General features: G+C 39.1%; 1 long non-coding RNA gene across 1 annotated transcript in view; it reads left to right on the forward strand.

The window, feature by feature from the left end:
* Positions 1-14,940: 14,940 nt before the first annotated feature.
* LOC117947861 overlaps positions 14,941-26,768 on the forward strand; it is a 15,772-nt gene continuing 3,944 nt past the window's right edge. The window contains exon 1 of the long non-coding RNA XR_004657338.1: positions 14,941-15,122. This is a non-coding gene — a long non-coding RNA (uncharacterized LOC117947861). The remainder of the gene's footprint in view (positions 15,123-26,768) is intronic.

Consider the following 26,768-nt stretch of genomic DNA (forward strand, 5'->3'; position numbering starts at 1 on the left):
TACAGCTAGCAAGTACGGTCTCCCCAAGAACACAAGTCCGTTCTTTGCTTACTTGGTATTGAGAAACGCCCCATGTTTGTTATCTTAGTTTAGCATGCTAACCTTTGCTAATTAGCAGTAAACACAAAGTACAGCTGAGGCTTATGGGAATATTGTTTTTGCACTGATTTGGTCATTAACCAAAGTGTTGGACATATGACAATGACACTGTGTGAAAGGTCAGGAGTTGAAAGTTAATTCATCCTCTGGGGAAAATGAATGCATGTATACAATTCAATGGCAGTCTAGGTTTCGATATATCTTTGACTGACTGACTGGAAGACCAACATTGCCGTTTTTAGAACCCTGTCGCAAGCATATGTTTTAAAATACAGTAATGCTGTTGCAAAGAGATAATCAGTGAAGAGCCTTTGACTTTTAGCTTCAAATCATACGGATCAGGTGTAATCACAGCTCCTAGAGGAAGTGCTTTTGGGTCTGAAAAATTTGAAACCACTTAGTGAGTGGATTAGAGGGTTGGAGGGTCAGTTCTCCATTTTTTAGTTGTTCCAAAACATTAATTAAACTTGGCAGCTCATGAGAACAAATGAGTGTAATACCATAAAATCTGTTAGTGAAGGGCAAGATAAGGTACTTAAAAAGTGAAGACCCTATCCTAGGGAGAAAAAAAATGTAACAGGTTCTTAATGGTGTAGAAAGCAAACTTACTGGGGTATTAGTCTGACCTGGCAGGAAAACGTATGTTTTGTCAGCAAAACAATGAATATTTTCTTCTGGTTTTTTAATAATTCAGATAGTGTTGTGGTAAGATGTGCATTATTTGTATTGTGTCCAGTATTTCAAACTGTTTATGTTGACCGTTACCATGGACATCCACAAGAAAATACACCCAGCATTTTGACATACTTGTATTTTGACACTTTTGAGTCAGAGGTTTAATCCAGGTTATGAGAATATTAGTCTTATTTTATTTTCTAGCTGTAACACTTGTCAGTTAGACAGCTGGTGGTATTTTAAGATTGCACACATAAATAAACCAAGCTTTTCAGTCTAAATCTCATATTTCATATTCATGACACAGTAGTAAACACAGGTTGTTTATCACCATATTTATTCCTAAAAACATGCACATGTAAACAAACTAAAATTCTATTTCTAAGTATTCGTGACAGCAGTTCTACCTTAAAACACAGATGTATGTGTTTGTGTACTTGTTTGTGTGCAGCCGGAGTTAAAGGTACACAGTGTCAACTGCAATTATAATCATTTATCTGTTGAGCAAAAACAGGAAGTTTCAACGCCTTAATGTTTAATTCATTACCTAAACTGTTGATGGGTGATATGACAGACTTGTATGTATTTGACAGCGTTATCAAAACTTTGAAACTTACCTAATGTGTTCCCAGAAGCTCTGCGATTTGGGTAGAGAGCAAGAGAACTGTATCATTATTCCACTAGTTGAGTGGCTGTGCATCAAGAAGTGGCGCTCTATAGGCTGAGATGTTGTGGTAAAAAGGATAAAGGAAAGTTTTGTAAAGATTCTACCAACTTTTTAGGGTAGGGACCATTCTATATATACATATATTTATATATAAATCATCTAAATCTCCAGATCTACAATCAGAATTTCCAAATCGTTATCGCTCAGTACAAGTGTCAGATCCAGGAACAGAACAGAAGAGTTAGGAGTTATCCCAGGACACTTTATAGATAGAGTAGCCCACCCCCAAAAAAGCAAGCATTTGGTGAGACAGTGGTGAGGAATAACTTCCTTACAGGCAGAAACCTCTGACAGACCCTGGCTGTTGGTGGACGGCCATCTGCTGCTACCGGTTGGCACTGACACTGATACAGAACAACAGATATGGAGAAGTAAGATTCATAATAATTATAGCAGTTGGTATGATAAACAGTGGCAATTATAGTTCCAATAAAGATAATAGAAGTATGACTAGAAGAGTAGTAGCAGTGCAGGGCATAGCAGGGCATTGAGCAGGACCACGGCAGCAGCTGCATCCGCGATGTAGGTGCCACCCCAAAATAAGGAAAACTGAGGCGAGAAAACATAACGACTTACGGGAATAAGCTCCCTTGAGTTAAGTTAGTAACAAGCATTACTGGGAAAACATTTAGGTGCCACCCCAATTCCAGTTCTGGTTCCACAGGAGAGGAGCCTGATAGCTGAACACTCTGGCTCCCATTCTTTACTTTTGGAGACAACCACAAGTAACTCTCCATTCTGGGAGAGCAATGCTCTACTGGGGCAATTGGGTAGTATGAGCTCTTTAAGATGTGATTGTGCCTGACCCTTAAAACCTTTTTAGGTCAGAAAAAGGATTTGAAATTAAATCCTGGATTTTACAGGAAGCCAATGCAGAGAAGCTAATACAGAAGAAATGTGATTTGTTTTCTTAGTACTTAGAACACGCACTGCTGCATTCTGGATCAGCTGGAGAGTCTTAAGACTTGTTGGAGCAAACTGATAATAAGGAATTGTAATAGTCCAGCCTTGAAGTAACAAATGCATGGACTCATTTTTCTGTATCGTTTTGAGACAGGATATAATATAGCTTAAAAAGGCAGTTTTTAGATTTATTTTCTGTGGGAGTTAAAGGATATATCCTGATAAAAAAAACTGGCCATTGCAATGGCATCCAGAGGAGCTATAGCTTTATATAATGAGATTTGGAGGTGATTAGGGCCCAGCACAATAACTTCAGTTATGTCGGAGATGAAGATCAGGAAATTGTATGTCATCCAGGATTTTGTGTCCTTAATTAATGTGGGGCCTTAGTGTGTGCAAGGCAGAAAAAACCCTCATCCAGCACTCCGCCTGGTGTGGGTGTTATAATTGACTTTACCTCTGACATAAGTGACATGCATAAAAATTTCCTTTATACGGGGAGACACTTATGATTGATGATTACTCACTATATGTAGTGTGAAGCTGAAAATGAAATGCTGGAACCCTTATTCATTTACATGCATACATCTCTTCTGGTTTTTATTATTGTACTGCAGGGATTTTCTGCGGATACAGATTCTGATACATATTTAACTAAATGTGGATTAACTATTAACTAATTAATTATTAAAATATGCCCGGATCGGCTCTCACGTGACCATTAGGATCGTCTCACCACATCCTTATTGTCCCCTCCTGTGGTTGTAATAAATATTAAATAGGATGTTTCTCAAAATGCTCCACGCTGTGTTTGTAGTTCACTCTAGTATCTTGATGGATTCTTTTAAACAAATCCAGTAAAACCGTTGATGTGATTTTCCATGCTGATTTCTATATCTGCGTCATCCATAAATAAAAATAAATAAAAACAACTATATTTCTTTGGGATTTAAAGTACAAATTCCACAAGCACTTGTACTTTGGAACAAATCAAAGTAAAATAGAAAGACCAATTGCATATTTGGTGATGCCAAGAAAGTTAAAAGCAAAAGGTATGAGATGGTGGGGGGGGAGTTAATTTGTAATCGCTATGTTTCTCCTTTCTTCCAAATAATAGTTGCTGTATAAGATGCGGGGAATGCCAGCCCAGCATTTGATACATTTTAATCAACGCAGCTTGAAAAGGCCTCGTCTTAACAGAATGAAACCCATTCAGGCAAACCCCCTTTAGCTCCACTGCCTATCTTTGTCTGCCGTAGAGAACAGCCAGATAAGTTCTGTCTGTGACACAAGATGTCAGGGAGGAAAATTAAATTACTTTTCCTTATTAGATGCACAATTTTATTCAGCAACACTTTGTAAAGAGTAGCCCTTATGGTAAAGCTTCTTTCTCCCCAAAGATCTCTGTCTCGCTGTCTCGGTGCGTCTTGTTCTTTCTCTTTCTGTTTCTCTCTTATCACACAGAGGTCTTTGCCACACAGGACTGTGAATCATCTGAAATCTGTCAGTATTTTTCTCTTTTCCCTCTTCTTCTTCTGTCCTAGCCCCAGGCACACTCTCTATCATGGATTTAAAGTCACATCTTTCTTCTGGTGTTTTAATTGTTAAGTCTCCTGGTTCCCATTCCTGTCCACATTCATCAGCGTGCTGCCGCTCATTTCATTGCCAACTCTCCTTTTCAACTTTCTGATACATACAGCCGGCAGTGATAACTTCGCAATACTAATCTAAGAACACATCGATCACCTCAGTTAAGAGTGTAAAGCTGGGGGGGGCCTCTAGCTCACCCAGTAAGAGCGTGCGCCCCATGTAGGCTGAGGCAGCAGGTTTGAATCCAACCTGTGGCCCTTTCCTGCGTGTCTTCCCCTCTCTTTCTCTCCCCCTTTCCTGTCTATCCACTGTCACTAACGAATAAAGGGAAAAGCCCCAACAAATAAACTTAAAAAAAGTCAAACACCATGGATGGAAGGAAGGGAGGTTCAAACCAGCGAGCCACAATAAACCCAAACTTTTTCCTCTTCCTCTCTACGTCTTTCCTCCTCCACCTCGAAACCTTCTGTCTCGTCCACAGGTCGCTGTGGTACACCTGTCCGCGCGCCGTGGTAAGTGGCTGAGACCGTCTCTTCCTGCCATGCTGGTCTACAGCGCTGACCTTCAGGCTGACAGGAAGGATGACAGGACGGGGCTGTTTTGGGCTGACCCCTGACCAGTGTTCAGCTCAGTAACGGCAGGGCACTCACTGCCACCAGAGCCAATTAAGGTCCAGGCATGCGGCTGCACACCACGGACAAGAACCTTCCACAGGGTGAGCTGCTGCCCCTAATCTCTTAATACCTCAGCTGCACCTGCAAGGTGACCCAATGCCACCACAAGAAGAAATGCACTTACTGTACACTCACTATAGAAAGTGAAACTATGTACTTCAGTCACAGTAAGTTCTGTGGAGGCATTTATGTGCATATAGAAAAAGACGAGATTGCCCTGGTGGTGGAGAATCCACTCACTGTTCATCCTGTATGCAGTACTTGGAAAGACGACACCATATATGTGTTTCTTGAAATGACAGAGATGACACGTCTGAGGTTGAATCGATCTCAAGTTACAGGGGAAAACGCTGGAAAACTTTTGAGAGTGATAAATCTGCCTGAGTACTTGGCACTGTCAGGGTCTCTCGACATTGACATTTTGATGAAAGGTGCTCTGTCGGAGAATAAATCAGACTCATATGAGCGGAATGCCTCTTATATTTACAGGCTTTTTGCAACACATCGCTGACCGTTGACGGCAAACACAATAAAATGAATCCGTCAGAATATTTCTCATTTCCCCCTAAATCTTTCTGTTTTCCATACATCTGCCTGAATGATAAGTGCAGCAGATGCGTCAGTATGAGGGAGCTTCTCCACTCCAGTGGTCTGCTATAGACAAAAATGGATGACTATTATCAAGCGAAACCTCAATGGTAGTAAGAATGCAAACCCACCATATGCATCCCATCTCGATTTGAGCTAAAGGATTCACTTTGAAGATACAATGAGAGGCCTATTTGTATTTCCTGTTTTCGCACAATCATATTGGAGATACAAGCCATCCAGAAGAGAGAATTATTTGCTTTGTAAACATATCACTCTTTGACAAAAGATAGGAGGTTGTAAGCTCTTTGCACTCTGAAGAATAAACCGAAGCTGATAAACAAATCAAGTTCAGCACTTAAGACAGCCAGAAAAGCTATTTCTATTTCTGATATCACAAGTGGAAAAATCCCAACGCGCTTTTAGGTGGTCCTTGTAAACTCAAAGTGAAAATATATATCACATTACCAACTGTACACTATATTTTAGAGCAGCCAAGCCCTATACATGTAGCTTTATGTGCAATACAGCCTGGACTTTAGCCTGACATTTAATCGAGGGGAGTTTTAGCTTAAATATTACTGACCCAAACACTGAATTTAGCATTTTTCTAACCTGCTGTTGTTTTTACAAAGATAATTATCAGTCCATTAAGTATGCAGTCTGAATCTCCTGGTGGTTTATTGTACTCCATTTCTGTGATTTACTCTGAGAATATATTTGCTTACACACTCTCAGGATACCAAACACAAGAAATAGAAGGAACATTAGAGAGACATTTGGATATAAATTAGTACCTTTTCCCAAACAGTGGCTCAAAATTGATGTTAATTACCTAGTGGATTTCATTAAAAAAAACAAGGAGCAGCATTAAGGTCATCTCTAATGCTTCAAGAGTGAGAGCAAAAACTATAAAGGTTATGCTTACATTTATGCTTTTTATGGAATGCTTATTTGCATTTTTTGTCAGACTCCATCCAACAGTACCAGCTTTAGCAAAAGACATCAGAATTAGGTTTGTTAGCCAGGCTCTGAATGATTTTGTCCTCAAGGTTTTGGTTTAATATTTTTTTAGTTTGTGTTCAACTCTGCTGAGCAGTACAGACAGAATAATATATCCATCCGCCCATTAGAGGTTCCTGACAATGCATTAATAGAAGCTGATAAACCCCTCCTAATTCAGTTTTTTTCTTCTTCATGGCTGATAAAATCATGCCACTTGCCCATGGTAATTAATTACTGATATCTGGCAGATTGTAAGTGATGTCTATGCCAAGGAGAGTTTCCAGTTTCTGTCATCTCATCTGCCTGTTGGCTCCTTCCCCTATTTAGTTTTACATTTAAAATTCAACTGTGAACAGCAGTGAGTTGTTGAGATTTAAGTGTGCAGTTGTGGATAAGGAGACTCTTGTGGACAGAAAGGTTTATTGAATTTGGCTCATTACAGTAGAGTACAAATTCCCCCACAGATTTGTACCTTTGCCTTTGCTTTATTATATTATAGACTGAAAAAAGTTAAGTGAAAATCATCTGATAAATCACCTTTTTTCCCCACAGGGTGTAGGTAGCATCCAAGAGTAAAAGTGGCCACTACCGGATATGAAGACTTTTGTACTTTCTAATAATGCACATGCAAAGATTCAATTTTAAAGGGCTTTTTGGCCTTTTCCGCCTTTCATTTTTTGACAGGACAGTTAGGTAAAAAAGGGGAAAGACATGCAGGAAATCATCACAAGTTGGAATCAAACTATGCTTATATACTTTATTAACACATTATTTGAGAAGATCCATACCACTCTGATGTCTGTACTGTAAATACAAAGCTGCAAGCCAACAGCCGGTTGCCGGGAAACGACTAACCTGGCCGATTTAGCTGTCCCTGTTTCCAGTCTTTATGTTACGCTAAGCTAACCAGCCGTACAGATTTGAGTAATATGTTATCTTCTTATATCTCTTCGGAAAGAATGCAAATATGAGCATTTCCCCAAAATGTTGTACTATTCTTTTAAAAAGCCCTTCATGTTGCCTACATCCTCTCCACTGTTCGCTTCTCTTAAGTCTGTGATTAATTCTTTCAGCACTGCCAGATGGATCCTGCAACTTACACGAACAAAGCATGTATGCTCTGTAACAAATGTTTACTTTTGATATGCCAAGGGAATTGTTGTGAATTAAGAGCCAAAATTAATATTGATTTGATTTGCATTTGGCACAACCAAAAATTCTTGTTCCATTTGTTAGAAAAACAAGTTCCATCCAAGAAATACCTGTAGAGAATTTCTGTTTTGTCATTTACCCTGGAAGACACATCATGTCAGGATACTTGGGGTAAAAATGACATCACTATGGTAACAATTAGCCGTTAGAGAGCTAATAAAAGGTAGCCGACAGGGAGCTGTGTTATACTGGTCGGACTTATTTTCTGGATCATTGTCTGGGTTTTATAGAGAGCCAGGGGGCCAGTCGTTGACATGCTGACATCTTGGGCCAATATGTGCTGAGTAAAACCTCTGATTGCCTGCATGTGATGAGTTTGGGGCTTTAGGGTTGATATTTTGAGCCGTTGGGGCAGAGCTTGATGTTTTTGAAACCTGACTCAGTGAACTGAAGGTCTCATGAAACCATGGTTTGTTAGTGACTGCTTGTTTCTTGTGCTGAGAGATGTGACTGCACTATTGTCAAGCTAACAGGCGGGGGATCTCGGAAGGATTGGGCTCCAGGTTTTGAGGCTAGATATGTGAGTGCAATTGGCAGGGCGGAGAGATGAGTTTGATTTTCAGCCTTACCCTCTGTAGGCCATAGAGCAGGAGGTTCAGCCTGAGTTAATGGCAAGACACAGAGCAACAGACGGTAAGGGAAGCTAAACACAGTGCAAAGGAAAGCTCAAACTCAAGTGAGAAGTATTACTCACAGAACTTCTGCAGTAAAGTTAGAGGGTAAGATCTCTACAATCTGCTGCATTGGCTGATGCCATTGTTTTGGTGATTGATTTTAAGCTACTGAAAGATATAGTTGCCTAAAGTCTGGATTCTGCAGACTCGTGAGGAAAGTTTCCTTGTTTGCAAAAGGAAACACTCCTTAGGCTTGAGGCTGGGAGTCCAGTGCAATGCAACTGTTTTCACTGGTCTCATTTGGAAAGGAGGAGGGTAGATAACTCAAGGGCAAGCTAAAAATCTAATGTACAAAGGCAGCTATTAAGTTGAGTCCAGTGTTCTTTAAGAAGAGCACTGAGAGATTCATAAATGATTTAAACAATTTAATGACAATTTAATCCCTAAATTAAAGGCGCATTGGTTACAAAAGAAAACTGACATGGAACAGGAATTTGACAGCAGGACTATATCATGGCCCTAAAAATACATCAGAGTTGATTCAACACCAATTCGACAGGCTAGTAAAGCAACAGTTTGAAATTTTAGTAAACACTTTTATTTGCTTCCTTGCTAAGAGTTAGATGAGAAGATCAATGCCACTATTATGTCTGACCGTTAAATATGAAGGTACATCCAGCAGCCGGTTAGCTTAGCTTAGAAGAAGCAAAGGAAACAAAGCAATATGCCAGCAAAGACAGGGAAGAAGATTGTAAGTTACCAAACATGGATGTAAACAGTACAGGAAGTACAAGTAAAAAAAACAACATCCAAATCGGCTGGCAAATGTTTAATGAGGAAGGAAATGCACTGAAAACAGTTGAGCTCAGTCAGAGTACAGGATACACACAATGTGTTTGGGAGAGTAAAACTGAATGTGAATGTAACTTTTGTTTGTTTTCAAGAAAAGTCCACTGTGCAGGGCGGCCACTAAGAAAGTCTATGTACCTATTGTTGCTATTGTGACCTACTGTTGTTATGTGCTGCTGTGTGTCTTGGCAAAAGAGGATTTAATCTCAATGTGATTTAGTTGAATACAGGTTATAGTATTTATTAAGATCCACGCAGGTGAAACACAGTTGGGTGTTAGGAATACAAAACCCGAACCCAGCAGCAACACAGCAACGTAATCTAGTCTAATGAGTCCTCTTTTATCCTTCCACCCCTTTGGATGAAGGCAAAAACGAGCTTTCAACTCACTTTATCTATTGTTGGCTGTTTCAAATTATAGTCGAACTGTAATGATGTGAGCAGTAATCTCCTGGGAGTCATTAGATCTGATCATTACACCAGTCCAATAACAGCCAAGGATTATGAGGCTATTTTACACAACCAACTGTTGATAATGCCATCATTACATCCTGCCAAACAATTTAAAGTGTTTTTTTATGAATGTCAAGATTACATCAAATAGTTTCCACCACCACTTCAATTGTCAAGTCTTCATTGAATATTTATTGGAATCCAATGTGAAGTAGATTTCTCTCTCATTCTCTTGTTGGTTTTTATGCTTTGTGTTAAATAATATACTGAAAGTAGCTTTGTATAAATATTAGATATTAGAGCTGGGCAGCGATTACAATTTTTAATCGCGATTAATCGCATAGTGATACATCTCAACTTAAACATATTGCATTTATCATGTCCTGAGATGAATTCCATCTGGTTGGAACGTGTTAGTAAGCGACTCCTTCTTATGTACACGTTGATCTGTTGTTGCTCTAACTCTGCAGCCTTGCTGGACTGGGTTTAGAGCCCTACAACTTTTCTGCACTTTGCAAAGACACTGTCAAACGCGTTGTTAAGCCAAAACACTGAGGGACACTGTCCAACGCGCTGTAACAGAACTGTGACAGGACGTTGGAGACCGTGCGCAAAGCAGGGGACATGATCAGAAGGCAGAAGGCTCGCAGCAGTGATCAGATTCCGTATCTATTTGTACTATCTGGGCTAACTGCGGGGACTTTATTGACACATCCCACTGCTGTGCAACTTCAATACAGTGTCCTGCGCATGTTTCAGCATAATGTCAGTCAGAGCATGTGAATGCAGCGCCCACTTTTCATCAGTGTAATGCACTGTAACTCCGAGATAATTATGATTACCCAGCGAGTCCGGTAGTCGCCAGTAAGAGCAGCATCGCGCACATGTTGTAGCGTGGTCGTACCAACTGTCAAGGTGATATTTCAGACTGGAAGTACTCCGGTGATAAGAAAATTCAACTTTGCAGTATTTACAAAGCCTGTGAGCAACAAACTTTGACAATAATAAAGAAATAATAAAAACTGCTTTAACGCACGATAAAAAAATTGTCGGCGTTAATTAATTAATGAGTTAACGCGATAATAACGCGTTAACTTGCCCAGCCCTAATATATATATATATATATATATATATATATATATATATATATATATATATATATATATATATATATATATATATATATATATATATATATATATATATATATATATATATATATATATATATATATATTTTCGCTTTCGTATGTGTGTGTTGATGCACAAAATGTCTCTATTTGTAAACCCCAAAAAAGTGTAAGTTTGTCTGAGACATTTCTTACAATAGCACATATATTTTTCTTTTTTTATCAAAGAATAATCCCTGCAGTCTCACACTGATCTTTTTGTATCAAGGGCAAACAGTATGGCTTCCTGCACATGGACAAAATGCACAGCATGCCACAAAATGGAGTCCTATAGAGTCTACCAGCATGCACCTGTCCATCCATGTCTTACACACAGCTTGGTGGCCGGATGCCACCGTCAGAGAAAGGCTGATACAATACTTGCTGTTCCTTTTTCTGCCTTCACTTTGTTTTCACATTTGGAAACCTAAAAAAAAGTAACACTTAATAATCATAGTGTCAAAACAAGTCAGAAGTCCTGAAGGATGTTTAAAAGTTGCACGTATAATTTTTTTAAACTATTTGTCACCGTTATAATAGATAAAGCAGACTCCACGAGTTGGGCCATATAAGCATGTGTCCTGTTAGATGGTGTGTCAGGAAACTCAGTTTCTAAATGAACAAGACTAAGAGTCTACATCCATGGTAGTAGGCCTATGAGGCTGTAATACGACCCAACGGCATGGCCATAGGTGTTGTTTCTCAAAAAAAATTGTTAACTGATTGAGTCCCCAGGTAAGAGATCTTATTAATGTGCTGTTAAACTAACAATGAAATGCTGCATTATTGACTTTAGACCAGGTTTTTGTTGTTCAGTGGCGCTGCCTCAAGATAGAATGCACCTGAACACACCTCCCTGTCGGCCCAGCACGCCCATGGGCGCACAGATGGGCACCGGTGCATTTGCTAATTAAACGACGCAGGCGCAAGATGGGAAATTGACAACTGTGTCGGTCTTAAACTTGCAAAGACACTTGTGTCGGGCTTTGCGGGTGCAAGATAACCCCCCCTCCCCGTCTATAAAATCGGAACAAACTGGAAATAAAATGGATTGCTGGGATTACTGGTGACATCCTTGATCACCGTTAGCACATGTAGGAAGTGAGGGTCATGTCAAAGGCACAGATTATTGCTTTGGAGACTCCTCATCCTTCACATGTTAAGTTCCAAGTGCTTCCATCAGGGTGGAGGTTTATTAGCCCCAAAGGTAGCACTAACAAATACAGATTGTCCTTTGTTCCATTTGCTTTTGGTTTTTATAAACTAACTATAACCCCGGGTGGCATGTGATTGCATCTTCTTTTTCCATGATTAGATCCATGATAGGAATGTGTTTGTATGCCTTTTGTTGCCCCTCTTTAAATCCAGAAGTTGTTGTTTTTACCAACATTTAAAATGTATTGTTTATTAAAAATAGATTATAAATGTGATAAATATGTCAATTTTTTTTTTTAAATGTCCAGGTTCAGATTTGATGAGTATTGAGGATGGATTGGTTTTAGTTGAAACCTTTTGCTTTTTATGTATATCTTTCCAAAGCATTGGAATAGGAAGAGAAAAATAACTCATGATAGATACAAAGCCTTCATGTGAGCATTTGACCTGTACTTTGACCATGTCTCATCCAGTAACATGGAGGGGGCGGGATTTATGAACTGAAATGTAGATTTAGTTTTGTTTGTTTATATTTGTATCTTATGCTTATATTAGTGTTTGTGTGTAATCTTTTTTGTCCAAAGCTACACTATTTAAAATGTAGGCATGAGGTCCAAATATTGTTCTATTCAATGCTGGGGGGTATTCAATACATGTGAATGCTTGTGTGTCTGATTAATCCCACAAGGCATGGGCCATGTATATTAATTACAATTAATAAGTGTTCCTGAGTGTTCCTTAGTTTTGCAGTAAGGACATTGAGACTTGTCATGGTCAGGAGTTGGACTTAATATAGTACCATTATTGTTCTTCTGACTGACTTCCTAGGTTATTGTTGAACTGATTTGAATACTGTCTGCTGCACAACCATCTCCATGTTGTTTTGTTCTACTTACACATAATTTAGTAGGACAGGAAGCTTTTGTTTTTTCCTGTCATCGTATTCTGTTCTTTAACATATCACGTTGAAATGCAAATAAGTTAATCAAACACTGCTGCAATGGCAAAAAGAATATGTGTAGGATTTCTTAGATATTTGTCAGCATCACACCCGGAGCTGACATGACCTGCCATTTTGAGTGCAGTTATTACAGTAAAATGTTGAAAGGTTGACAGTCAAAACAGACAATTATATTATCTGGCCCCTGGCTCTCTTGTCAGCTTCTAAGAGTGGCCCTAAGGCTAAACTGTTTGATAATCTCTGGTGTAATAAAGCAAGAATGGCTGTCCTGATTATTAAAGTTGCGAGACTGAGTATGTGTTTGTGTATGTGTGTCTCTGTAATTTCCCTCAACGTCTATGGCAGTGAGTACAGCTCAGCTTAATATGTTTTGTTGTTTAGCAGAGTTCTTCTGTTCTAGTAAATACCTTCTCATAGATCAGCGCTTAAAATGAATGATCTGTCTATTATTGAGACCCACATGATTCTATGTTTGCCCTTATACCTTATTTAAAAGTAATGAATTGCAGCATGTCTTTTTGAGCCCCTTGGATACCACCCTTCAACAAGTAATTGGGGGACTAGTTAGAACCTCCGAGGCAGAGTTCTGTGTTGGTAGCGAGGCAGCTAGTCCCACAGACTTCCACTTTTTTCAATTAATTATGACCTTGAGAGCTGAGTTGATTCAGGCTTCTGGTTTCCTTGTTGTAGGGATACATCTCCAGGTAGTCATCACTGTAGACACACTGTGATCAGTGGTGGAGGACGGATATACTAATACCACACTGAAAAAAAGTCCTGCATTCAAAACCTTACTTAAAGATCCCATATCATGCTTATTTTCAGGTTCATACGTTTCATTTTGGGTTCCTACTAGCATATGTTTTAAAAAACATAGTTTTTTCTAATACTGTCTGTCTGGACCTACATCTCTGTCACATCTCATTTTAGTGCCTGTCTCTTTGAGTCCCCCTCCCTACCCCACCTAGGGTAGGGAGGGGGAGCCCCACCTAGCCCCACCTAGTCTAACTGGTCAGTGTTTCTTGGTCTTCCACATTTGTGCTCTCGGCATCTCAGTACTGTCATTTCAGCCGGGGAATGACGGTAGCCGTACAACCGTATGGAAGCTCTGGCAGCTCATTTAAAGAAAATTTTTGTGAATGCTGTCTCTGTGCATTTTTCTGTAGATTGAGCGTTTTGATACTATTATAGTAGTGCAATAGTATTTATGTAGCACCTTGACCTGCTTTAAAATAAATAAGACATGGAAATATCACTTTTTTACAGTATGGAAACTTTAAAGGGGCGATAGAATGCAAAACCGAGTTTACCTTGTCATAGTAATAGAAATCTAGCCGCATCTTCAGTCTAGCAACTCTCCATTGGCTTGCAGGCAGGAAAAAACTAATTCTGGTCAGGCCAGTCACATTGTGTATAGAGTCAATGGGCAAGCTGGCTGCTGCTGCTGCTGCTGCTAGTGAGCAGCGGCCTTACCAATCGACTTTGGCTGCAACTCTGGAAGACTTGGAGTTAAGCACTGAAGTCATTCTTAAAAAAAGAAGATGTGTTCAGAGTTTTGCCAGTTTAATCTATCAACTAGCGTTGCTCTGGTTGGTTGTAGGGCTTTCCTATTGCTAGCAGAGGGAATTTGAAAGACAACCGTTTATCCCGCCCCTCGGATTGAGACCTGCCAATGGTGAGTTCTCAGACCTGTGTGGGTCTGGCTTGTCAGGTTAGAATAACGACAGTTCAGTGGGTTAGATGGGCATACATAGAACCTCAAAGTTGACAACTCCTGGATGGACCTTATTTGGCTCTAGTCTGTCCTTTGTCACGCCCTGAAATGTACATACACCACTGACCTGAGATCAGCTTGTCTTCTGAATCTAGGTCGCGAAGATCTCAGAAATTCTATACATTGTTCGTCTGCTATTTCATTACTAAATTCCCTTGTGAGACTTTTTATGTGAGAAATTAACTATGTAGAGCTCAAATATGGCCGGCAGCCTGCGGCGCTCCATATTATATTCAAAGTCACTCTTTCTGGGTTACTGGACTACCAAATGCCGCTGCCCTGACGGAGCTCCACAACGCTGCTGTCCCTGTCCTTTTCTTGGTGAATGGCTGCTGTGTGTGAGTAAAAGCGGGCTAATTGAGCTTGTTATGCCCACGCAATCTCTTGTGGAGCATTTATAACTTCAAAAAACCACAGGTTCCAGTTAATCTTATAATGAGGATTGCGGAAATAAACGCCTCGTGTCCGCGAGTCTGATTACAGCTCCAGTCAGCTCACAGTCAGACAGCGGAGCTCCTTAAGTCCGACACAGTCTTACCAGATTTGCAATTACCCATCAATTTTTGTTAAACGGCCCATATTTGAGCTCTAAATAGTTGATTTCTTGCATAAAAAAGTCTCAAAAGTGAATTTAGTAATGCAATAGCAGACAAACCATGTATGAAATTTCTCTGTGTTTGTGTTTGAACCAACCAATAAGTGCACAGCTCATCTAAATATTCATGAGTGCACCCTATATGTGAGGAAAGCGCTTGATTCCTCCAGGGCTAATTCACAGGGTAGCATCAGGGCCCATAGAATAGCACCCGGGCTATTTTCAGCCCAACCAATGCCCTTTCAGGAGACATTAAGAAACAGTGTGAAATACCCTGTATAATCATTCTATCACCCCTTTTAAGTTAAAGTATTATTAGCAAAATTTCCTTAAAGTTCATGAAAGTATCAGGAGTCCACATTCTGCAGTAAAATGTCCCCTGTCAGTTTTACTATTTTATTTTTTGGGGTTTATTTTATTGCCCCATATTGCGGCATTTTACTAGTGTAGATGTTAAAGGTTTTGCTTGTTTTAACTTATTTTTGTTCTGTTGGGTAGTTTAATCTACACTAATGCATCATATTCTATAAGGTCTTGATATGTTTGTAGCATTGCTATCTTGTGAGCAAATGCATATCTCTAGATAGTCAACCTTTTAATGAGATAAACACCTCCATTTGCCTCTAAGGTTGAGCTGGCGTAAAGTAGCATAAAATTGTAAATAGTGCAATACCTCAAATGTGTACTGAGTTACAGTCCACCACGGCCAACTATATTGTCTTGGTATGGCAAAGAAACTGTAGCTATGTTGAAGCACCGTGAATATATTATTCTGTTGTGTCTTAAGTCTTCACCATTATTTGCTTTGATGCCATACATCCAACTTCAGGCCTAGTTTTACTCCACATTGTTGCAGCATTCAGCTGTCTGAAGATAAGCCAATTTGACTGTTGCAATTTGCCAACTCATGAGATGCTAGTCCCTGTCGGCTTCTGTTCTATTCTATTCATTATGAATAGCACGTTAAGGGATGAGCTCCTAGTAGACACTTTTTAATGCTGCAAGCAGCTCATAGCACCATTTAACATACTAGTTTCTTTTTTCTTTTTTTTCTTTTTTTATTCTCTAAATTGTGTTGGATTAAATTAGACTTTTTTAGTAGCTTCTACATGACTCTTAGAGACTGTGAAACTGTGTCACACTGAGCGCTACATGGCAGCTGGAAAATGACAATAGCAGTATGCTTCTTCACACTGTGGCAAGTGCTCACAAGCCCAGCACATTTTTGCAAGTGTAGCATAAATGTGCCGAAAGAAAGAAATATGAGTCAAGCAATGCCTTCAAAGTACCATCACTAGTACCTTAATTACCAATTTCACTGTCACAGAATATGCAGAATCAAAGAGGGAAGACTGTCACAGTCAGACAGACTTGGTGCTGCCATATGTAAATTTCTTGACACTGTAACACTCTGCAGCAACATTAATACATGAACAATTTACCCATTTTGTTTGCTGCTATGAATGAAGTATTGCTATATAACATGTTAAGCCTGAACTTTAAATGCAGCATTTTGATTTCCATCTAGAAACAAACTTTTAGTTGTTGGAATGAAAATGCCAACATGTTCAGCTTTGGCAACTGTTTGATGCATGAATTTAGGCAGAGGCAAGTTAATCAGTAAGTGAAGTCTCCTATCATCAAAATAAACATTTCCACTTGTAATGTTATGTAAAATACTCATGCTCTATTGCTCACGTGGACGCGTACTAAAATAAAGGACATAAAATGAAAGTGAATTTTATCTACCACTGCAATAGAAACTGATAGAACATCTATTTTGTCTGTAAACATACAGTATGCTCATTTTAAAGACAGAGTTTGATTTATGAATGTGTTTTCAGATAACAGCCATAACATGTCGGAAGACAGTTGAATATGACTTGGGGAAAATACTATACAACATTATCTGTAGCTGTGTAGACCAAAGCTTTAATGCTCTATTGCGTGCCAGCCATATTTAAATGATTTATTATATATTTATTGTCTTCATTTAAGCATTTCCTTTTGTTTGAATTTTAATTCATCTTTAATAAATCCATCCTTGAAAAAGCCATTTCTCCTCCTATAATAATCTGGTGCCATAACAAGTCCATTCACTGTGTTATTAGGCTAAGCCACACTGAATGTTCATCTCTCATTTTGGGTATTCTTCATTGCACCCTCCATATCCTCTGCGGTTTCATTATATAATAAACACATTTTTACTACAATATGGTGGGTTATTTAATGAAACCATTGTGGCCAAAATGGCAGGGGATTAGAACTAATCCACACAGTAACTTTCCTGATAAATACAGACATAAAAGCAGCGCTTGTTCACAGCGACTGGTTCATCTTCTGTGTAGATTTTTAGACCAATACTTTACACAAAAAGTAAGCTATTCTTAAGCACTGGTTCTCTCAGGATTATAGGTATCTTTAAAACGAACTTGTAAACGGAAGAGGGGAAACGGGTATTAAGTAAAAATCAATGCACAATTTTCTTAAATACTTACCCTCTTATATGATTGTGTGTTTGTTTATGTGAGGCTGTGTGTCTGTGTAAAACCTGTATTTTCACATAAAGGAGACAACTTTGTGACCACTTTTTGTTGTCTGGCTATAAACTGCCGTAGTCAGTGCCAGTAAACTGAAGTGCTATTTTGATGTCAGGGAAGATATTAGGGGTAATGTAAACTTTTTTTCTCGATTTGTGTTCATACTATAGCTCTGAGCAGGCCTGACCCTCTTGAAAAAGAGCCAGTACTCTTTGTGATTTCTCGCCCAAATCTGATAGAGGTTGTTGGGCAAAATACACACAGGATCCCAGGAGTTTGTGAAATTTTGTGTCTGTGTACAGCAGTCTGTTTGTATACTGAAGAGTATCATGCATGACAGTGTTCCCCAACTACCGGTCTGCGGACCAGTAATGGTCATTTGGTACTGGGACACTCAGAAAAAATAAAACATTGTTTCCATTTAATTGATTATCAGAGTCTGAAAAATGTTTAATTTTGAAATGACTGGATTTTCTCCTGCGTGAATGGATCTTGGTGTGTGTGTGTGTGTGTGTGTGTGTGTGTGTGTGTGTGTTTGTGTGTGTGTGTAAATATATACTGTATATATAAAATTTCCTTAACGATTTTTCATTTTGTTTAGCTTAACTGCCACTGGATTTCTTTTAAAGCATTCTCATTCAAGTTTACCATCATTAGCATGCAGTTTATTCATTAGATAGACAACTTTGTAATTTAAAGTCTCTGTAACTTTTGAAAAGGCAACCGAGACTGAAGAGAAATCAAATGGGTAGAATGCAGTAGTTAGCCAGTAGAGAGTTTTGTCTCAAAATCTGTTGAATCTGAGTGGTGTGTTAACATCAGCATGCACACATGTGCATTTATATCTAGATGTGATAAAGAGGAACAGCAACAGTATGATGCTGCTTCTGCTGTTCTGACCAGATGCTGGAGATTAAAAGACAGTGACCTGAAAGACTAACAGCCCAGATGTTGTCGTCCTCTTAGTGTACTGTATTTTGGTGTTTGGTTAGCTGCAAAAGCAGAAGGAAGACATATACTTAAATTAAAATGCTTTTAGCTTCCATTCTGTTGCTGCTCCTTAAATATATTTTATTAACTCAAAACCTGCAGCAGTTATCTTTGTGTGAACAGTGTGAAGAAGGAGGCAAAGTAAAGTTGGACCGCCATATTGGCAAGTTAACTTTGAACTAAATGTGAATCCTCAGGTTATGACTTTACATTTAATCTGAACCATGTATTTATGCTAAGAACAATAGGGAGCCGTGACTCTGCAGGTTGCCTGGCAACTTCATAGTGACGACAAGACTCCAGGAAGTCACTGTGCCCGGCCAAGAAATAGTCCAGTACATAATACCCCATTTAAACCTAACTCGACTTTACACATTGGTTTTTGTAAGGATTAAACTGATGAGATACAAAGTGTTGGTACCTATATTTTGTTACTTTTGAACAGAGCCAGACCAGCTGTTTACCTGTTTCCACTCTTAAAGCTAAGCTAACTGGCTGTAGCTTCATATAAACACAGGTGTGGTATCGATCCTCTAATATAACTCCTGACAAGGAAGCAAATAAGTGCATTTTTTAAATGCATTTTTACTTCTCACCATAGATTGAAAGTCTGTCCTGCAGCACTTTAGTTCAGTTAAAATCCTTTTATAAATTCCAGATAGAGAACACAGTGTGCAGCTTTTTTTGTTGTTGATGACATCTGTGCTCTAAACATTAAAAATGCTTTGGTTGCAAGTGCAAAGTCTAGCAAAACATTTGTATAACATAAACACAGACATTGTTAGTCATTCGAAGCCTGTGCTGAACAGCACTCACATTTTTAACAAACCGAAATGCTGATAAATGCAGAGAGTGGAAATATGGGCAGTTTCTGTAAGTACTCGGGGGAGCGACTCACACAATGCACATGCAAAACCCAAACACTGACTGCAGTGCTGACTAATGAATAACAAATTAATTCATTGAGATAAATTTAGTTCATTAGTGTTTGCCATCATAGTTTGCTGGGGATTTGAAAAGTTCAGTGCAATTTGTGTTTACAGAATTAATGGTTTCATCAGTCTAATTCTACCAGGAGGCTTCATTATTCCTCTGCTGCAAGGTAACTCTGACAGATAAAGTCTATCACTAGTCCTCCGCCACACCTTCCTCATCGGTTATCACACAGTAAGATTTAGGAGGCAAGCATTGACGGGCTGGAGTGTTTAGCATCTATTTGTAGATTATCTGTTCGTTTAGAATATCAAACTATTTTTTCTATTAGTTTCTGTCTGTGTGTGTAAGAGGGTGGAGTTAACACATATCAAGTCCCACGTTTCTCGGTGGAAGCAGAGGCAGGTCACACCGTCTTTATAAGCAGCAGGATAGATGACACAGGGAACTAGAGCAGTGCAATTGTCTGTAACATCACAAGAGCCCCCCCTCCATTGCACCTACTCAACTTCCAAGTGTGTGTCAAGCAGGGAAACTGACAGCTTAACAACAAGGTTTTCATCTCCAACCCCAAATCTCTCCACAATCAAGCACCAGGAAGCAAAAAAGAACAATTGAGGGGCGGTATTGAAAATGTGAAGCCAACCTCTCAGATAAGGCTGTCTCTGTAGGTGCCCTGCTAGTTAAACATAGCCCAGCAGCCTCTCACATCCCCATTTAGACACGAGTTTGTCACTTGGGAGGAGGTCGTTCCGGTGACAGTGATGAGGAGGCCCAGACGCCAGACACGCTGTCAGCGCTCGTTAAGGTCAGCTCATTAAAGAATGAAATAAATAAACTGGTAATGGAAAGTGTGAGAGCGGTAACAGTGCAGAGAGACGTCTCTGTCTCCTCCTGCTCCGAGGAAGAATCCAGCGAGGGAGATGGATTGTAGCGATTGAGCTGTGAACCTGCGCGACACAGCTGCGTTTTCTGCAGCTAATGATTCTTTACAGAAAACGGATCAGAGCTGAACTTGCACTTGTCATGTGTCACAGAGCCATGCAGCTGTTCTCTCCTCAACCCCGCGTACAGCAGCCCGCTCGGAGGCTGCCGCTGATCAGAAGATGCTGTACTAGAGGGGAGCGGTGTAGAGATTTGGTAAAGGGGGGAGGCAAGGCTCAAGCTAAAGACACTGATGCTGATTGATCATAGTCAGAAACATGGCCCATTGGAGATGAGAGGGGAGACGCATACACATAGAAATGCTTCGGAGACAGACTGATCTTTAAAAGTTTGACATAAACCCATCAGCTGCCAGTCACTCAAAGCTCACAGATTGCTGATGTGTTTTTTTTTTTTTTGTTGAGAGGGTGCACACATAACAGGAGCATGCTCCACAGCACCAGAACTTTAAATTCCTCCCATCACTGGAAAGAAAAGTTTTCTTATAGTGCTCTTTTTAACAGAGGGCACGAAAAGTACAGATTGCTGCCAAAAAAACACACAACAATCAAATGAGTGTTTGCTAGTTTCACTCCAGTGGCCTCTGAAACATCTGTTGGATTTGCCTCTGTGGTCACTGGCAAAATATCAAATAGGAAGCGAGTGAGAAGGGGGGAATAAATAAAAGCTGTGATCTGGGAAAAAAATAAAGCATCCAAATGTTGCAGAACAATGTACATAACACATATAAGCTCTTAACAGGTTGAATATGGAGGAATGAAGACTAAGCACTGTGGTTTGTCTCTTGTCAAACGGGCACATGTACATGGGTATATGGTTGGTTCACAAGGGCGAACAGTTACAGTGTGTTGTCATAGCAAAGAACAAACGTTTCCGGGGTCTGATATACGCTGAATACAATGGAAAGATTTCAGTGCGACTTTTTGATGATATATTTTGGACTTTATGGGAGCACTATGCCCTTGAAAAACAAATCCATATTTCAGCTCAAAAACTCTCCCAAACTGAGTTATTAATGTGAGGCTGCACTGGGCATTGGGAATATACAACTTTCCATTTGTCATTTCGGTCCCTGATACTATTAGTCCACCATTTTCCAGTTGAAGAGTTTAACTGAGTGGAGATAAAGCATATTCAATTCCATGCATTTGTTCATTCCCCGCTCACAATCCATCCTTCCACTGGATAAAACTGAGCATTCAACACGAAAATTCTCTCTGCTTCACCCTGGCATCTGATCGGCTGTACTATTGCAGACAAGCAGGCCTTCCAGCAACTGTTCACTCCTTTTAGAATACAACCTCTTAGTTTTATTTAAGCAAGAGAAGAAGGGAATGTATTACATCTGTGTGCATGCTACTGCTGCCCTCACGTACACACACATAAAGTCGGAAAATTAGTTGTTTTAGCAAAATCCAAGCTAGTCCATAAAGCAATTACAGTAAAAGCATGAGGTTGGAGTGCTCATGGATATTTTGATGGGCATTTTGGACATTCTGAATGCCAAATCCTGCATATGTCAGCAGCACTGAAACTATGTATATCTGGGCAACAGTCAAACTTAACATATGTCTCAATATTTCCCCCAGCCACAGAGTGCACTTTATTGGTTGGCCAATGAATCGGGCCTGTTAATGAGATATTTCACATTTTGAGATAATCGGCATTGGTTGACACCTGTGTTCACAAGGCCCGAGACAAAAAGCGTCATGGGTTAGCCACACGACAACTAAACATTTTCTAAACATTTGTCCAATTTTCAGCCTGCAACTAAACACAGGCTAGACAAAGAAAATGCAGTCAATAACATTTCATTTTGGTATTAAATTGTTTTATTTTATCAGATGCAAAAATAACATGACTTTAAAACCCATATCGGTTGGCTACAGTCCCGACCCTAAACCTTCCGTTTCAGTTCAGTAATTAAAATCTCAATGAGACTTTGTTGTCAAGTATTATACAAAGCACGTAATAATTATGATTTAACTCTTTCCATATTATTTTGTAATTAAAGGAGCACAATATCAATTTTACACAGGCAGTTTAATTGTCATAAGAGTACTGTAAAAATGGTGTACAATGTACAACATTAGAAACTTACCTTGATGATTTCATATGGGTATCTGGGATTTGGCTTGGGAGACCACACATTTGTTCACCAAAAACTTTTATAAACACGCTTGGACATGGGCATTTACCAGATCAAGAAGGGCCTAATGAAAGACATTATTGGGTAATTGCATGTTGGGAATTGTAGGATCCAATGGTTCAGGAGCTTAAGCCATTGTGTGGGACTAAGTCATGATTCATGCTCCATCAATTTCCCTTTTTAATCTGCCTCTTTGGAGTTTATGGAAGTAAACGATTAAATATGTAACCCAATAAATCATTTAGTCTATGAAATGTCAGAAACTGGTGACAAAAGGCCATTGCAAGGCAACATCTTCAAATTGCTTGTTTTCTTTGACTGACAAACCAAAACCTAAAGATTTCTCAATGTCATTTATATATACTACTATGTGTTTATTTATATATATATATATATATATATATATATATATATATATATATATATAATATATAATTTACTCAAACTGCCTACAACAGGCAATCAGCTGTCAGTGGTGTTCTCACTCTATTCTGCCTCCAGCAGCCTCTATCAGTCCCTATTTCTTTTCAAAAGGGATGTCTGTCGATACTTCTTCCTCCATGCACCATGACGAGAGGAATGGAGCAGGAGCAGTGATCAATTACAGATATGGCCCCAAGCACAGGGTTTACTAACAAAAGAGATTTCATGCGCTGTTAAAGCTATTGAGTGGCCAGTGGATTAGCTCATACTTCACATTAACCCTGAAACTCGACGGCAAAAGGCACACTTAACAAATGCACCGCAACCTACGCCACATGGACCCACTTAGGCTCTGATAGCATCAGTGGTAATTGAGACACTTCAGTGGCGACAAACAGCGGCATTTAGACACAGACGTTTAATGCAAGGTTATCCAAACACATGCTAATAGTGGTAGCGCGCTCTGATTGCAGAAACATAGGGGTGAGGTTACTGTAGGGGCATTTTATGATTGAGGGAATGCTGATGATTTTTTATTCTGAGTGCAAATAATTCACACAGCTGTTCATTGCTGTTTGATTCTGAAACATTGACATTGTTTCAGATCTCCCTTGTGAGCTTATTTGATTACACATGCCACACAATACTTTAAATCTTTAGCTGTTAAAAAACAACCATTGACAAGGTGATATAGATCCACTTAATTGGATTTTTCAGTCCAAAGTAGAAGCTAATTATCTAAACACTGGCTACGCTTTGAATACATCCATAACAAGATGCTCTTCCCCCTGTAGATAGCGTTGAAAAACTTGCATTATTAATTTGACTGCTGTGTGACAAGTCATTTCTTTCCAGATAATGAGGAGCATTTAACATGGCATGCGCATGTAACATTGAATGTATTGTTAAAATGTAATACACAGTCTGCAGCTTGCTTTGTGTGTCAGTGTCTTGAAGCTAGTTTCCAAACATTGTTCTAAATCTGCAAGAACAGCACTTACTACAACAGAGAATGTTTCTTACAATGTTTTTAGGGCACATCATCCATCATCATTGAGTTACAATTAGATCGGATTGTGTCATTTGTTTGCTTACAGCAGTTGTTTGCTGAATCTCATGTTCCCCAGGAAAAATACAGCAGAGGAAAAAAAGAGAGGGGAGCGAGGAAAAACTGAAACATTTTCAAAAACTCAACATTGCTTTCATCTCTTGTTGTTTAGTCTTCCCTTTACTATTCATAGTGCACCCATAAAATGCAGTGTGACTCTTATCTTAGATACGTATGTATGTATGTATGTATCCACTGAAACTATTTATATATACAAATGTATGTATGTATGTATGTATGTATTCACTGAAACTATTGCTTCCCCAAATGTGTATAGCTAATGTATAAAGCTTAATTTGCTAATGATTCAATGATTTAATTCAAACAGTTCCTTTAGCGGTTTTTTTCCAACCACCCTTGGAGCAGTAACAAATCTCCAGTTAATATCTGTGGAATCAGCACTAACAACTAAACGCTTCACTGAACTATTGTTGATTCATGAGGTAACGGTTCAGCTGAGAACATTTTCCCTGACATGGAAACCAAAGTGAACAGAGTTAGTTCCAGTGATCTACAAAACGTCTGCACATACACAACTATGTAACATGAAACAATGACTATAAGGTTAAAGTGCTGATTCCCAGCTTTGATCTGTTTGAATCTGCATCAGAAAACAAGTGCAGGAGTTCTACCCTTTCTTAGACATACAGTAGTCCCCCACTTTTAAAGGACAGATACTACAGGAACAAGTTACTGTCTGGCTTACCGGATGTACAGGGTTGAGATAAAGCCTGACATCCCTCCCCCCAGGGCTAATTCATAAAACCGAGATGAGAGATTAATCCAGAATTTCCCAGTTATCCTGGCTTAATTTACCCTTGACTCAGTTTCACAAAAGCAGAGACACCTAAGATACCATGGAGAATTATTCTGTTCAGCTAGCCTGGTCCCGACCAGCCTTTTCTATTCACTCAGCAGTGGCGTGACTTTATTGGCATTAGCCTGCATTAAAAAACAACAGGTGCACATTGCTGTTCAGTTAAGTACTGTTATTATGTAAATTTGTGACCATTGTTTTTTATAATTCATGTGATATAGTTACTGTTATATTGCTGTTTAATGACTGCGGTTCATATTGTTGTTAGACGTTTGATGAATGTATTATGGCAGTTGTTGAGATCATTAGAAAAGGCTGATAGAGTTACCAAATGTGTTTGTAGGTTTAGGGTTAGGGCAATATATTAAGTGCTGTGCTGTACATGTGTGCTTCTATAGGGGACCAATGCACCATGTAAGCCATGTAAACAGCTTAGTCAGAATATCGTCTTTTTTGTCATAAGGGCAAAACCTGGAATATTATGTCATATAAACGTAGTCACTGTTGCTCTCTTGCTTCAAGCATTTAATTGTCTTAGCAACTGCAAAAACTTACTTGGGAAATGAATGCATGTAGCATGAAAAGAGCACCAGTTTTTCCCAAGATCCGCATCCTAAGCTAGAGATTACAGACGCTTTTGATCTGTTCTTATGAACAGATTTGTGTGAGTGCGTTTCCCTCTGTTGACAATAGGAAGAAAAAAATGAAGCGATTAGCGGGACACTGATGCAGAGGCTGCTGTGTTGTGTGAATCGGTGCACAAGCACAGGAAGTCTAGTGCACATTTCCACACACAAACGCACGCACGCACACATGCACGCACACATTTAAGTAAAGACTAAATCATTTTTCTTTGTTTAGAATGGATAAAAACATATTGAACAGGTGCCGTCTGGAAACCCAGCAGGTTCTGCTTGTGTGAGTGATTATCGGTGGCTGACTGGAGTGATATCACAGGGTATTCTGTCTTTATTTACTCGTATTGATCTGCTTGTTGCAATAGTCCAGACGAATGTTGGAGGGGAAAATTGAAAGCAATTGAGTCTGACGCAACATGGTGTCTGATTCTTGTCGCAGGTTAAACAGATGCTCTGCTCCTTCTACCCATAAACCACCTGTGCAGTGACTGTAAAACATCCCTCCTAACCAACGCGGTAAATAATGAGGACATGAATGAGAATTCTATTACCTGCTAATCTACATTCAAGGACTTCTGCTGTGCGGTATGCCGTCTTGTTGCTGAGAGTTTTTTTTTTCTTTTATTGAAGCACGTTAAAAGGACAAAAGCAGGTTCTTACAGGTTCTCATGTAATTGGAAATCCATGTATACCCTGTGTCTCTTGACATTTCAGTGGTGCTTCAGCTTTAATATTGCCTGAAATTATGTTTAAGTAAACCTCCAGGGAAAAGAAACAAATGGTTTTAAAGAGACTAGAATGTAAGGTATAATTTAAATTTCCATTTTTCTTCTTCTTATTATTAATATGTACTTTTTGTGGCTTTAAACTTTTAACATATTTTTAATATTTTACATCTTGGAAAGAAAACATTTTCTGTTTTATTAAGGATATTTAAATTCACGTCACATTTGATAACATTGGTCAACAACAAAAATCTCTACAAGGGTTGTATTTTATGTGATGTTATGTAGAATTGAATCTATAAATTGAAAAGTAAGGAATATAGTGCCTGTAAAAGTAAATATTTGCTTTAAAATGTAGTGGAAAAGAAATATAGCGAAACCAACCAAAACCCGGATAGAGAAGGAAAGAGGTTTTGCATGTGTTTCCGTATGTACATGTAGGTGTGTGTGTGTGTGTG

Source organism: Etheostoma cragini, chromosome 7 (genome assembly GCF_013103735.1).
Source record: "Etheostoma cragini isolate CJK2018 chromosome 7, CSU_Ecrag_1.0, whole genome shotgun sequence".
Classification (NCBI taxonomy): domain Eukaryota; kingdom Metazoa; phylum Chordata; class Actinopteri; order Perciformes; family Percidae; genus Etheostoma; species Etheostoma cragini.